Below are 16,832 nucleotides of genomic sequence, written 5' to 3'. Positions count from 1 at the left end.
TTTCTTATTGCAAACAATCTGACCTTAATGGCCACAGAGAAAATCTTGCTGGAAAAGGAAAATCTGAACTAATGAAGTGAGCGCAACACTCAATTTGCTCCATGAACTAGTTCGTCTGTTTTTTATAAGTTTCTGTGTAGAAATATCTCGTTATTCTATTTGTTTGTTGTTTGTAATTAATATAAAATTATTATTTCATATTCAACTGGCACTAGATTTATGGTTAAAGCAAACGACTCAGCTTTAAACCAATTGCGTTTACCGGGCTCATTTCCGGTCCAACAAACGCAACAATGCATCTGTGTTATCTCGTTTCCGGTCGATGAAACAAGCCCTAGCATGTAGAGTGCTATATTGCACTACTTCACTCTTAATTGACGTAGGTTTGTAGCAATTATAACATTTTATCTGTTATGACTTGCGTAGATACTTTTAATCAATTATTACTGTTAATATAAAATACCCCCGCTCCATCAAACATGCAGACTTAGCGAATTTCCATTTGCCTGATTTGATTTTCAATCAAATCTATTCAAATAACATCAGGTTGAACGAGTACCTAGATTTACTGCCTATAGGGAGGTTACTACCACATATTATTACTGTGTTTTAAGAAAATATTAATAGCTTAGTATAAAATGAATAGATTTGCCAGGTTTGATCCAAATATATTCATAAACAAGCAAACTACAACATTTTACTTATTCTCCATAGGAATAACATGGGAATTTTTAATTTAAAATTTTCTTCGTGACCAATAATCATACAGAAACACTTCAATATACTAAATTATTGTGTTTAAGCTCCTCAAAATTTTCTAGAAAAAATTTAGGAATATTTATGTTTTGAGGATCAAAAACGAGAAAACCCAATTTTACCCCTTAAAACCCCGTTCCCATGGTCCAATCATGCTGGTTCGCGAAATCGTTTGAATATACGTAGGTTTACACGTTTGTACCAAATTTCATCGAAATCGGACCATCTTTGCTCGAGTTATCGTGCTAACGGACACAATCGCCTATTTTCAAAAACACAGCGTAAAACACTAAACATGTTTTAGTGTACTTTTTTGTTGTACAAGATCAATAATAATTTCATGAATCTGCTCACGCAAAATCTTTACAAATACCTCTTCATTTTTTTAGATCTATTCTAAGAACCGTGAAATAAAATAACACCTGTTTTTTAAGTGTTGTAAGAGTTATAAATACTAACCGTTTATAATAATAGGTTATTGAGAATTTCCACGAGTTATAATTTAAGTGGTGAAGCACAAATAAAGAATGTAAAAAGAGTAAAATACAATGCTTAAGGGGGATAAATATAGGTAAAGCTAAGAGTCAGCTGCTACAAAACATCAGATAGGCCTCGTAAACAGCAAAATATTGAACAATCATTCGCTTACGTTCCACTTATCTTTTACGATGAAACTTTAGCATTGTTTTACGCACATTCTGCTGTATACATCAATATTTCAGATAAGTTCTTCGATACTAGATTTGAAATATTAGCAATCTGTACGGTAAAATTATGAAATAATTATTTGTGCAACTAGTGAGAAAAGTGAGCAATTGACTCACTCGAGAGAAATCCTTACTCACGAGCCGTAGGCGAGTGAGGAATGGTTTCTCGAGTGAGGCAATTGTACTTTGAACTCGAGTTGCACATTATACTTTTCCTACAGTTACCATAAAACAAATAAATTTGTGAAGAAACATAACCTATTTTTACACAGAAGTAAACTTTTAATATAACATTTAATGTGAAGTGACAAATACAACAGTACAACAGCTGACCAGCTGATTTACAGCCAGTGCTCCCAACGTATTTCGCGCGCATACGACGTTGCCTGCATGTTACGCGCTCACTATTTCGTGCCTTCACGTTGCAAATCTGGAGTGAGACAAAGTAATTAAAGTGAGACAATGTTAACATTGTCTCACTGATGAGCGAATTGGCCACTTTGCTTTCTCAAATTAGTGAGAGAACGTGTACATTGTTAGGTTACTGTAGGAAAATATATTTTATAGTTTTGTTTATCGTTATTCAACATGTATTTTATTAGGCAATATTACTGCTTCGACATCCATGCTTAGTACTGAGAAATTAAATTAACAAGTGACAGGTAATATGTTATCTGTTGGCATTCAAGTACTAACGACTATTTGGGTTATTCTATAACCATAAATATTTGCGACATTTTATTTAAAAATTAAGATTCTCTTTTGAAATATTACACATTATATTTGGGACAATTTCATATCATTTGTCCACGTTCAATCGTTGTAACAAACTTTTGGTTAAGGGAAATTATTAAAGTGAAACAAATTTGATTGAAATCTGACGTTGACTAATTGACAAACTTCTGTGAGTCTTGTTTATAGTTTGCGTCTATACTGGAAGAAAATTACAATTTTAGTTATATTAGTCAGAAGTCAAAAAAGTTTGTTTTTATATAGATGAACAATAGAGTAAATACTATTTACAATAATACAAATTGATGTCCTATCCAATTTGTATTCTTTATGCTGTTACTTAAGCTGAGCTACAACCTTAAGTATAGCTATTATAGACATAACCAATTCATGTAAATTATGTAAATCTGGTTGAATAAATTACTTATGACTTAAGACCTATTAGTATATTATACTGTTTTGTTTTATCGAATGGAGGTTCAAGATGGTAAAAGAATTTTATTCACCAATTATAAGTGACATGCCTCGTGAAAATATTATAAAAAATTAAAAGTCTACCATTAAAACCAACCATTATTGTTGGCAATCAATGATTAGCGAAATTTTGCCATTTACTATAACCAGTCATATTTAGGAAAGTGTATTTTGTACAATGTATTACAAATTTGGAAAAGTTTTATTTTGAAAGAGTACATATCTCAATATGGTATGTTTCATAAATTATGCATACAGGAGAAAGATAGCACAAGTGTATTGACATCTGCAATCCACAGCTCGTACGATGAAATGTTGTCATGCTATCCAATTTCCAATACGGATATTACAGATTCTACCCTTCAGGTAGTTGAATGTGCTTCTACATGTTGCAACACCCTTCAAACATAACCAGAACACTGTGGAAGAGGGGTCATAAAATAAAAAAAGGTTAAAAGTCTAATTGTTTTTTCTAGAACACTAGGTTTTAGTCGGGTATTATTTTTTCAGATTGCTTCAAATTAAGAGCTTAGGGGTTTGCGGCATTACAGCTGCGATAAAATCCATTTGTGATTGCTAGGATTTGAACCCAGGACATCAGGGACCGAAGTCCCGCGCTCTACAACTAGACCAACTCCTTCCTTTTAAGTTAAAGTGAAACCTATATTAAATGTCTTCATGTGTTTTAAGCTCTTGACTGATTTGACTTATCCTCATATACTGAATACGTCCAACTTAGTAAATTTATGATTTTGACGTATTAAACACCGATGAAGTTACTTTATAGGTAATAACTGGCTAGGTAGCCGATACGTTTAAGGCTAGCATTCAAATTTGACAGTTTGGTCTGCTCTTCAAACAGATAGTTTTGTACTAAGAAAAACATTTTCATTAGTTGTCAATTAATGATGCTTTTTAACAAAGATTTACGTTGAGTAGTTAAAAAACTTGGATTTTTTCCTAAAATCTATAGTAAAATTTACACAAAGTATGTCTTCTGTTTCGTCTTACCCAAGTAATGTAATTGCCTCGAGTTAGTCCTGTGCAAAGACACATCAGGACGTTAAGTTGTGTTTGACGACAGTTTACAGTCGTTCATCTTAACAAGTTCGACTTCGGACAACTTCGACTTTAGGTATTTCCTACTTCACCGCTAATGTCTCATCAATTATGCGATCTTTAGGTTAAAATTAGAAATGTCTTCTTGAGCCTTTCTTTTTAAACTAAAATTACAAAAATGATTTTTATGTCCCACTTTTACCTAGGACGCTAGTTCTAGCCTGGAACTGTTTACACATTGATTCAGGCTAGTGCTAGTGGGTTGCAGCATTATCACATGGATAAAATGAATTGGTGATTGGCGGGATCTGAACCCGTAACCTCGGCCACCGAAGCCCCCCACTCATTGGAATAACTTAACAACAAAGTAACTAATCACTTATAATTACGTAAATTGTGTTTTATAATTTGTATTTGACAATGCAGTACACGAAATGTTTCGTCCTGCCACCTGTTATAATGGTCTTATCTAACATTTCTAAAACGCTTTATACTAGTGGATATCGGTAAAAGGTCGTTATGGAAAGAGATTTTTTTTAAGAGGTTGGTGGCCTCTTTTACCTTTGCTTGCATTTGCTACAGATTTATGTTTTTTTAGCTTTTTCAATACTAAACAACAGTCTATTAGACCTTTCAATTAAATTTTCTTCGTCTTTCCGTTTACAAGATTTCAAGATAAATAACACCCCAAATGAATTCTCATTTATACAATTTCTTACAATTTCTTTGTACTTTATTTGTAGTTACAATTTGATTTAATTTGTACTCATAGTTCACGAAACAGTCCAATCAATGTAGTATTGAACATATAGTGTACTAACGTTATATTCAAATACAATAAATTGAGATTTATCGTGAGTAAAATACAAGTCCTTCACCAAAGAAAAAGACTAAACGTCAAGTGTCAAGTGTCAAAGGTCTTACAACAGATGCAATTACACTGAAACTGAATCTGAGACTTACTACGACAAAACTTAAACGTATCTTTTGATACATTATGATAACAAGAAGGTAAATAGCTATGGTAGATTAAGTATTTTATTTATTAAAAGATAATGTGTTGTGATGACCAATTTCATGGCGAATAAAAACATCGTTTCGATTAAATAACTTATACAAATTTTAATATGACATTATAAGCAGGATCTTTATTTTATAGTTTATTTTTAATGAACATGAATAATATATTTGTTTTCCCTTGTGATAAAACTGATTCAATTGAATATTTTGATTATGTGTAACGAGTGAAAATGATTATAAACTGACTTATAAAACTATTGATCGGAGAAACCAAACATTTGCAATCCAAACAAGGTAAAGGAAAAATATAATTCCTCAAAGGAAAATATGTAGTAAAGAATAAAAGCTGCGCTAGGAAAATACGATAAGGAACTTAAACGTTTAGGTGAATAATTAAGAGGTTCAGAAGGTAAATACTAATTACAAGGTGACTGTTCTTAATTTTTAAACTTTGTTAAAGCTTTTCTCACGATGAAATACTCTTTTTCTGACAAATTATTAAATATATTTTACATTATTTAGCTATAAAATGTGTTACTCTAGTTAGTTATACAAGATAAATACATAGTATTTCAAAGCTATTTTATTTTAATTTTATAACGAAGTTTTACTTATATAAACATATTTTGAAACTATTCAAAACAAAATTTGCGGATAAATATCTAGTTGTTGGACATTTACATATTTTTAAATAAACAAATTAAATATCTTAGCATCACCGTTTGGATGTAATACCATTATTGTTTCATGTATAAAATGTGTGCTATTTCATTATAAATAAATATTGATAAATAATCATAAAAGCGATTGTGATATTTGTCATAATTTGTGCAAAAAGAAAAATCCTTATACTATTTTTAAAACTGTATACAGTGTATAATTTTACTGTATTAATATAATATAACTAATGTCCATTTTACACTTATTAGTCTATTGTAATTACATGTACGCAGTGATTGTAAATTCTAGGAAATCTTGGATAGAATGGAGGTAAATCTTAAGATCTAATATAACAGCTCCATAAATCCCAACTGCTGGTTCCCACAAATATGTTTGTGAAAAAAGTATTTGAAAATGTATTTCTTAATTTTTTCCGCCTTACCACTAATTGTTTTACTTCTAGTCTAGTCTTCACATTTTAAGGTTAAAATTAGGAACACCATTTGCTATGCTAAAAACGGTTGATTAATTGCAAGTAATAACAAAAACATAACTGATACATTTCAACTTTTAGTATTTTTAATAGGATATTTTAACATTGTTAGAAAAGGTGTATATTGATAATTAAAATATTTATGTTGTGTTAGCTATGCTGGGTAAAAGGTAGGAGTATTATTATATTATTTAAATTATTATACGTGAGCATTTTTGTGTTAAATATTTTATATAATTAGAACTATTTTAAATGCATTTATCTTTCTTACATCCTTTTGTTTTATTGAACCTTAGGTTTTAAGATATATAATAAGATATATAACTAAGATATAAGTTATATATAAATTAAAGTTATATACAGGGTGGCTGGTCATCAGTGTTACAAAATTTTTTTGGCGTAAGTACAAAGTAAATGCAGTGTAATGATGCATATAAAAGGTTCCAAGTCCAAAAATTAGCTTCCCAAAGAATTATTTTATGTTTTTCAAAAATAACTATGTTTTTAAACTTAATACAGCTATTTCTCAATTACCTGTAAATGGATTTGAGTAGACAATGTCATTTTCGTGTTTTACATTAAATTTTGAATAAGAATAATATAAAATGACAAAGTATCAGTTGTAAAAACTCCATTGTAAATAGATTCAAAGATAAAAATTAAGATGTTTGAAAAAAATTTAAAAAACATTGGTCTATTGTATTTGTTCACACCCTGTATACAAGAAAGTGTCCGAATATGTTAAAAACTGCTCCATTTTATAAGCTTTCCAACCATATGCTACACTATTGAGGTTTAGATATTCTGTTGTTTGTTTTAGTGGTTTGAATACCAGAAAAAAGGGTGTCTTTAACATTTAAAACATAGAAAGCCGGTATGTATTAAGCAAAAGTTGTATTTTTGTTTCAGCTTTAACAGTAAAAACAGTAAAAAAGTTCCCTGTTTTCTGGTATTCAAACCACTAAAACAAACAACAAAATATCTAAACTTCAATAGTGTAGCATATGGTTGGAAAGCTTATAAAATGGAGCAGTTTTTAACATATTCGGACACTTTCTTGTATACAGGGTGTGAACAAATACAATAGACCAATGCTTTTTAAATGTTTTTCAAACATCTTAATTTGTATCTTTGAATCTATTTACAATGGAGTTTTTACAACTGATACACCGTCATTTTATATTATTCTTATTCAAAATTTAATGTAGAACACGAAAATGACATTGTCTACTCAAATCCATTTACAGGTAATTGAGAAATAGCTGTATTAAGTTTGAAAACATAGTTATTTTTGAAAAACATAAAATAATTCTTTGGGAAGCTAATTTTTGGACTTGGAACCTTTTATATGCATCATTACACTGCATTTACTTAGTACTTACGCCAAAAAAATTTTGTAACACTGATGACCAGCCACCCTGTATAAGTTATATATAAGTATAAGATATAAGTTTTAAGATATAAGATATATAACTACCTATTGTATGCACATGTATATTTTTAATATGTATATGATTGAAGCCAAGATTTCACTTACACATAACTGAAATTAGTATAAATCAGTAAATCGCTTATTCTTCTACATTCGAACACAACTTGAATGATTCTCATAGATATATTACGTATGATTTACATGCATAGAGTTACATATACAAATATATATAGCTGATACATTGTAATGTTGCTGAAAACTATACTATCTAGAGGAAATATGAAAGCTCTCATATTGAGGAACGAGAAGCTTTTATAACTTTTAAACGAGAACGCACTCCCATTACTTCCATCTCACGGAGTTTGTTAATTGTTGATGCAGCAAAAGGTTATCTTTTTCCCGGTTTACAAACTAGAATTGAAATATCCTCCAGCATAGCAAAATATTTTGTAAAACCTGAGTTTCTCTGTTCAATGAAATGTCTGTGTTACAGTTTAAATAATTTTTTATTTTCTCAATAATTAATTTATTAATTGATTGATTGAAACGCCTATTTACGTAAAGATATTTCAATCGTGTGTTTTGTTTTTATTAAAAATTTCAATAATTTATTTTATATGTTAATCATACTAAAAATGTATAAAAAAATACTTCAACCCTTAAACACGAAGGTGAAATGGTGCATATCGTATGGAACCATAAACAAGGAAATATCGGACCCTGTACCGCTTATATCCTACTTGACTTTTACCATTGTTCTTATATTACATGCCAACCGTGTGTTATGTTATGTTTTGGCTTATACTAGCATTTAATTGAGTACAAAGATCTTCATTATTTTTTACTTGAATAAAACTCTAGAGTTACCTTTATTTGTATTTTAGGATAAATACTTTTATTGCAATATCTGATATACAAGTTAAATTTGTTGGAAAACTTTAAAATAATTGTATCTTGTATGTACGCTTCAATTAAGCTTTTGACCATTTCTCACTATGATCTATTATGACATTTTGAAAAAAGATCCATTTAATAGAGTAAAATATGGCATTATTTTCAAAGTTACTCCAATGAAATGATGGTGTACCATTTTAATTTATTTAAATAAAGCACATTTTTATTAATTTGTATTTTCAAATTGTGTAGTTTTTTATAGCAGTTCATATGGCTATAGAACACAATGTAAAAAAATATTAGAACAACAAGTAATACAAGAGATGTTAAAAGTTAGGAATGTAAGATGGAGTTTCTGTATAATTTTTCAAACGATTATTTTTTATATGTTCTTTAATTAAAGAAATATTGTTTTATTTAATACATCTTGTAGATCCTGTAGTCATTTTATATATAAACTCAAATTATTATTGAACGGTATTATATGTATATAAAACGTCACAATCTGTATTTAGCTGACAGTATGTTAACTGAATTTATATACAAAAGCTGTGTTGCAATTATTTAAATTTATCATAACCAACAAAATATACTACATAGGGCATATTTAGTTCTACGTAGTACGTGATAAGGATTTGTACAATAAGTCAAACTAACTTGTATTTATTATGTCTTCAATTAAAATCATTTACGTAATAATGTTTGTTGATTATAACGAGCATTTTGAATCGGACAATAGCAATAGTGTCTTACTAATACCCACATTTTATTAATCTTAAACTATACAAAGAAAAAAACTATAGCTGTGGAAAATTAAAATATTTATTAGTTATATTAGTTATCATAGTAATTGACGTTTAGTTCAATATACAAGGCTCGTATTAATGCCACTAAACATTACACCAATCATGTCAATCGTGATATCCCATTCAATCCTCGATTCTGTCACAATATTGTCTTCAAATGTCGCATACTATACACAAATATTAAAATTAGAATATATAAATAAGTTTAAAAACTACGTTTGATATAGAAATTAAACGAAACTGGTGTTATTTCCTGTTATTAACGATATGCAGAAGGAGTAGTTCAATATATCCCCTGCGTGACGGAGATGACGCACTAGGCATGTCACGTTATGCATAAATCTCAGGATATGGATAACATTCTGGCAACAGTAGTGAAAATCTTACTCTAGTTGCCATATAGCACCTTGCATTGCTGGTTCTTTTACAATTTAACCAATACGTTATTTTTTCATTTAAGTTTCTCTACATTTAAGATATTAAGGATTTGATAAACCTAGAGTAAGAAGTAGAATGCTTAGGAAACTATGATATAGGTATATAAATTAAAGGATACACAGACTTGCTGATTATAAACAAAACAATCATCCTCAAAATTCATGATCTTTTAAAACATAAATTTCTTCTTCCTCTTATGAATTTTATTATTTTATTTTAATTGCAGTTCATTCCCCACCGATCGTTTCCTAATATTAGTAATTTAAATTTTTGGTTTTAAAATGATTGTATGTTTATCATTGTTGTATTTACTAGTATACTTTTACGTGATGTTTATGAGTCAATCATTATTTTTGCATGTTTAAAACATTGGTAAGTTAAGATAGTTCTAACTTAAAAGATCCATTAAATAATGAAATATTTATTTATGCACTACTAATAGTAATACTTACTACTTAGTCATAGTATCTTTGGATAACTACAATTTTGTAAACATATTTCTTTTCTTACAATTTTGTAAAATATTACTACTGTAAAAAAATTAAGCATAATTCACTATTCGTTCAAGTTTGTATTTTTATGTCAGTAAAATACCAATGTTTCCCGTATGACTTTTAAAACTTAGAACTTTAAAATCCGGTTTGGAAACAACTTTATTAGGCATATTTAAATAAGTTATTTATCACACACCTTTGACCTAACAATTTAATTTGGTCAGTACAAAACTACTCCAAGCAGTTCTGTGTACCACAGACAGTAAGGTCTCCAGAGAGAGGACCGTGTTATTCCCTGATTGGACCTGCATTATTAACAATGTGTCCGACATTGTCTATAAAGATGCCAGTAGGGTAAGGTATTTCCCTCGGTCACCTTTCAGTTTTACTAATAATGTTAATTATTTTATTTGCTAACACGATAACCATAAGTCTTGCTCAATGTTGCTAACCTCACAACAATAAGTTTTTATCTGGCACCATAGAGCGGTGTACCGGGATTGCGCCACTAGGGTCAGGTACACACCGGAAAAGCGTCACTGCCTAATTTACCCTTCCCCCAAATGTACCGTCATTGCGCCAATGTAGCAGTTCTTCAAGTTCAGAAAATACTTCAAGTTCAACTTTAGTTCCTCCCTTTATTAGCGGGTTAAGTTAGGTAAGGTTAGGTTTGGTTAGGTTAGGTTAGGTTACATTCCATCTTCAACCAGATTACCCGGCTACCTGTGGTAGGGTTGGTGCAGTCCCGGTGCGTGCCAGAATTTCAACCCTCACATAACTGGCGCAATCCCGGACCAACTCGATAATTTTTTTAAATAAATGTCCAATCCTTTATTCTATTAATTAAAACAATACTTTCGATAGCCATATATAACAGGTTTGTCAAAGGTTCTAAATTGGAATTGGAATATAGAGGCAACATAATTGTCCAAAAACCCCCGTTGTCCTTTCCCAACAAAAACCAAAACTATTTACTGCAAAGGATTTCACTTCAAACAATTCATTCTGATTTTAGTCAAAGAAATCAATTTATTTGCAGAAACTGGCTCCATGATTCGTTAAGTTGACAGCTCATTCATTAAACCAATCTGCCCAAGTTTCTTCATCTCATTAGGCTAAAGTAATATTCGGTGTATGACTGATTCGGCAGCAGAAATTGTAGCTTAATGGGGAACAGTTATCATTTACTACTTAGATTTGAATTGCCTAAAATAACTCGCCTTTTCATTATGCTTTTAACAGCTGCTATTTGATGCGGACATATATACACTTGTAGAGGTGGACTATTTAAAGAAAAGGTTGCGTGACATAGAGATAAATGACAAAGAATGGGGTTTTGAGCAAAATTTAACACAACTTGTCTTATAAACGTAGGAAAAGGGGGAAAGTAAACATCAATGTTTGATATTAGTATTACTTTTTTTGTGCACAGCGTTTCTTACTACTGATTTACTTGCATATAACTGTGCGTATGAGGTACAGTTTTATATGGGTACTAAACCAAACCAACCATAAACCCTATCTCAACCAAAAACAACAGTTTTATGATTTTCTATAAAATGTAGTAAAATTCTATTTTTAGACTTGATCAAGTATTTTATTAATTAAATATATCTTTCTGAAACCAAAGATACAAAATCATTATATTTTAAGACTTATTGGAATCGAACTTTGTCCTAAGCCTTCTTTGGTACTTCAGTGCTTAAACGATTATTTTCAGCTATCAATTTTAAAACATCCGATATTGAGAATGGGTGGTTTTTAAAATGTATAATTAAGAACACTATTTAATTCTTTGCTGCCATAACAGTTTTTAATTTAATATTGCTATAGACCAGGGGTTTTAATGTTCCGAAACATAGGTAATAAAATAAAAGTCAAAATAAAAATTCGTATGTTAACATTCTTGCGTGGATTATTAATAAATATAAAGTTTTTAAATATAAATCCGTAACTAGAAGTGAGTTAGCCATACTAAACTTAATTTTTATTTCACATTTAATATAATTAGGCTTTATTGTTAATATTGCTCCTATATATATATGTGTACTTCACGGTATACATAAATAGACTACTTCCCTCCTAATTTTACGATGAATAATAAACAATAATTGAACAATAGTTTGTCATTTCATATATTTATATATTTTATGTGGTTACGTAAAAAAATATCCCTTATGTAGTCCCCCTTATGTCCCTTATGTGTTATGTTATGTCCCTTATGTTATGTGTTATATCTAGAAGTCCAAAGCAGATACTAAAGTAGAATAGGCATATCACAACAAGGTACATATATCAAGGTTTATGGAGGTTATCCCATTTAGGACAAAGTGTGTTGTACCTTATCTCTTCAACGTGGTTAAACCCGATATTACTTCTCTTCCAAACTTTCAAATATACGAACAAATATTGGATAAATATCACGTAAAATATATTTCACGGCCCATAATTATGACAGTTAGAAGACTGTTGGGCTAAATATCATTAGTCTAAAGTGATCCCATTTTCACTATTGAAGACACATTACGTTAATTGTATTTTTCGTTCATAAATTACAATTGTTTGAATACCCCTATGTAGATGCACTTATTTTCACTTATTGGTAGTAATCTCTTAATAGGTCATATAACATATGCATATTATTTTTCACGTGTTACTATCCTATCCTAGGACGTTAGGATCTAGCCCGGAACCGTTCCACATTAATAGATGGTCGTGGCATTAATCCCTTAATGCTATCTCTTCGTTTTTGACCAGGTTAACTGAATTAATTGCGTTGTTTTTTTTTATTTAAATCAAATATAAAACACTTTAGTAAAATAAAATTTTCTTGTCAAATTTCAAAATAATACACTGATTTTTCATTGTTGTACTATGTTATTTTTACTTCTCATATAGCAAAGCTTAAAACTAGTTTCTATTTCACTCGTAATATCAACAATGTAATACAGGATCTTTAAAATTGTTGGCCGACCTGTATAGTTATTTGTGTAACTAGTGGGCGAAGTGGCACTTTGCTGCACACGAGAGAAATGTTTACTAACCCCTAGTTTAGAGTTACTCTAGTTCAACTTTTAGTTTTCTTGCACTTTTTACCTAAGTATTTTTTTTAACAAAAACAATATATGATCAACAAACAAAATTCGAGTTTAAAAAAACTGGAAAAAATGTTTGAATCAAAACAAAAACCAGTTAATGATATATTCCTCAAAAAGCGGGTAAAACCTATCTAAGAGTCTTATGGTAAATTGGTTAAAATTTTGTTTAAGTGTACATTTTAGAAAGAATAAAAAGTACGTTGTTTCAGTTTTACAAAAACTACTATCACATGACACAATATGGTACTTTCCCTATCTACCTGAATCTCCAAGTTTCAAGAACGCAGAGTGAACTTCGTGTTAGAAAGTGGCAGAGTCAGTCTCCGTGTAATTGTTATGTGTTGAACGACCTTTGCGACTTGACACTTGACGTTTGGTCTCTTTGCTTGGCAAGTTTGTGTATTTTACTTCTAAAACATTCATCACTAATACATAGCTTAATGTGTACTTATTTACACCTCGCACTTAATAGGTCAGCATAACTTACACTTCACAAAAGTAGATTATACAGGATGAGTTTTAATTGCCCCCACCCAACTTTTTTCTAATTTTTTTCAAATATCAATCCCATGACTGGTAGTGTATACTTATCTTTATCTAGCACTATTTTGATATTATGGTCTTACTTTGTAAATGCACAATGTTAAAATGGGCTAAAAATGAAGTTTAAAAAGCCCTCATAGCTTTAGAATGGATCAAGATTTTTTACGGTTTATGGTATTGTTATCAGGGCATTTACATTCGAAAAAATGTTTTGCATCCAATATGGCGAATCCAAGATAGCGACCGGAAATAACCACCTTTTTAAAATGAAGTACTTACTACCCAACAATGTTTGGAAGTGGTCTGAAAAAAAGTTCTAGTATTTGAGAAAATCTAGAAAGAAGTTGGGGTGGACAAAATTAAACTCACCCTGTATGTATGTAGTAATTTTGAATTTTTTAGGGAGGGAGTAGGTGAATATACCTTTTGAAACTGAATTACAAGTATATTGGAAATATTTACACACTATAGAAAAGTTGAAATCAATTTAAAGATAAGTTTTTCTTACTGAGATTCAATAAAATAATTATTTTAAAAGAAAAGAAACTCTTAGTGGTTTTTATTTCTAAATGTACAAATAATTGTTATCCTTGTACTTTTAAGATTGAAATAAAAACTAATTGCATGTTTAATGCTGTGTTGCTATGCTAATGATTGGCGTCTTTGACTTCACAAGGGATAGGTTCAATTCCCATCACATCTACAACATGGGTTTGGGCCGCTCTCCCTAAAAACGCGGTTAATTCATTTTTTCTAAGATATATCCTGTAAAAATGCATCCAGCGTAGACAAGAGTAATAAATAAGAAATTTAATGTGCAGTTGTGCTGAATGCAAGTTATATTTCAATATCTTCTCGATTATAAGTGTTTCACGTGCAACATTCAACTGCCTGAAGGGGAACAGCTGTAATATCCGTATTGGAAATTGGATAGCATGACAACATTTCATCGTTCGAGCTGTGGATTGCAGATGTCAATAACCTTTCATATTCTTTGGTGAAATGGAAGCAACAGATACGCTGTGTTAAAGTTTACCTTCAAAACTACAACAGTTACAGCTTTTTACGCAAGATTTACAACTGAAAATGGTTTAAATTAATTTGTTGTATAAAATACAAGATATCTCATTACACTATAAATTTATACTTTTATATTTATACGATTCTTTAAAATTTTGTGATTTTTTCAAATTCTTTTTGCATTGTATGAAAGTTAGAATTCCAAACAATAATTTCTATGAGGAATGTACATTGTTTAATACGAATACTAGTTTCTGCAGTACACTTAAGTCTTATACTGTGTTTAATTTTTTGTATAAAAAAATATAGAATTTATCTTTGATCAAGACTATACTCTTTTGTATATAAAATTTATAAAAAGTATTATTTGGCCAATGTAACGTTTGGAATTTTCATTAATGCTTAAAAAATACCAACCTCAATTTTCTTGTTAATGTTCATTTTAACCATGTTTTAATTACTTTTTTAATAAAAATGACCTCATTAAATATAAATATTTTTGGTTCAATAAAACTTTAAATATTCCTTATACAATCTAATTGAATTACACATTTTTTTTTTATTAACGTTGTCAGTGGATGCAACCTGTATTTCTCGATCAGTTTACATTATTTTTTTTTTAAATTCAACTAGGTATTTAAGTTTGCATTAAATACGTAAACTATTTAAAAGATCTTTTGATGGTGTACGATTTAAATTATTTAATTTTTTAAATCTTTTTAAGACAAAGATATTTGTAGCAGGACTCAATTTAGGCCAAGTAACTAACTCTATGTTCACCTGATTGGCAGAATACTTAGGGAGGTAGTCGACACGTGCCGTGCCCTGATTGGCTCTTCATTATTAACATAATGACCAGGTGCAAGTTTAAAGTTCCACTAGAAAGGTAGAATGAAGTAACATACATTTCAAAATTGTTCGAAAAACATTTGCTTGCATTGTAAGCTAATTTCCACTGTTTTTTTGTCTTTATTTTGGCATAAAAAACTTAATCATGTGATGGGAACTGTAGGGACAATTAATAAGAATTACATTTAATTTAATATAATTAGATTTTTTTCAATGACATTTGGCATAATAAGCTTTGGCTATTGGTGTCAGGTTAATACAATAAAAAAATGCACATTGATGAAAATCAAATTAAATCCGAAACCAAAATTTAAGTTTAATTACACACATATTAAACATTAGAATATAATTTTGTATAAGAAAATATTTTGAATGGAAATATGAAATTGGTTAAAATACTTAATGAGCCATTACTTACTAAGAAAAATTAAACTTTTTCAATTATGATAAAAATTGATAAATGAAATAAATACTCAAAAAAGTTTATAATTAATTGTACACAGCTGTTTTACAAACCCGGAAATCAGTGCAAAACCATCGCTATATTGAAGAATGTGATGCATTTATAAGCGTAACTTTCTACACCATGGTAAACTTATTTACCTAAACAGTAGTACCAATACATTGCGTACCCCAATTATTTTAGGACGTTTAATTCAATCGATGTACATTTTGTAAAAGCTTACACGTTGAGATTTTAAACCCAGCAAGATTCAGAATCCAGGGTAAGGAGGTAAATTTTGAGATGTAATAACATTGCCCCATAAATCCCAACTGCTAGTTCCCAGCACAAAGTATGTAAAAGAAGTTTTGCAAATTCATACATTACTTTCTTGACTTATTCCTTACTAAACTGTTTGTTAAGGCATGGTCCCTTTAATAACAGACATGCAAATATCTTAAAATGTGATGTGGAAAGCGAAAAGGGACCTCTTGTCGTCGATGCAAAATTTTCTGTACGGCCAATATAAGTAATTGAGGTAACAAATATCAAAATTCGGGATTTTATCGATTGTTACACATCATTTAACATAGAACAGGTCATCGGTTAAAATATCGAATTGAAGATGTAAAGGTCGAAATAAATCATTTTGTTAGCCTCTGCACGGTCTGAGAAAAAGTACCTCTTGTCGCTCAATGTCATTTCGCCATAACGACAAGAGGTCCCATTTCTATTCAATTTATAAACAGACTTCAGTCCAAAAAATGAATTCTAATACATTCTAGTTGTAATTTAGAGAACTACAACAAAGTTCAGTTTACGGAGAACAAAATATCTCACAAATTTTTAGTCCCGACAAGAGGTACCTTTTCTTATCTTATGGGTAAATAACATAGGGCCGACAAGAGGCCCCTT

General features: G+C 30.0%; 1 protein-coding gene across 1 annotated transcript in view; it reads right to left on the bottom strand.

Annotated features, from left to right (window-relative positions):
* Nucleotides 1-16,832, bottom strand: part of LOC128996764 (zwei Ig domain protein zig-8-like) — a 292,357-nt gene that overhangs the window by 267,904 nt on the left and 7,621 nt on the right. The window lies entirely within an intron of this gene.

Source organism: Macrosteles quadrilineatus, unplaced genomic scaffold (genome assembly GCF_028750875.1).
Source record: "Macrosteles quadrilineatus isolate MER2022 unplaced genomic scaffold, UCM_ALF_1.0 Scaffold_6__1_contigs__length_79288215, whole genome shotgun sequence".
Classification (NCBI taxonomy): Eukaryota; Metazoa; Arthropoda; class Insecta; order Hemiptera; family Cicadellidae; genus Macrosteles; species Macrosteles quadrilineatus.
This window is presented reverse-complemented; position numbering and strand designations above follow the sequence as displayed.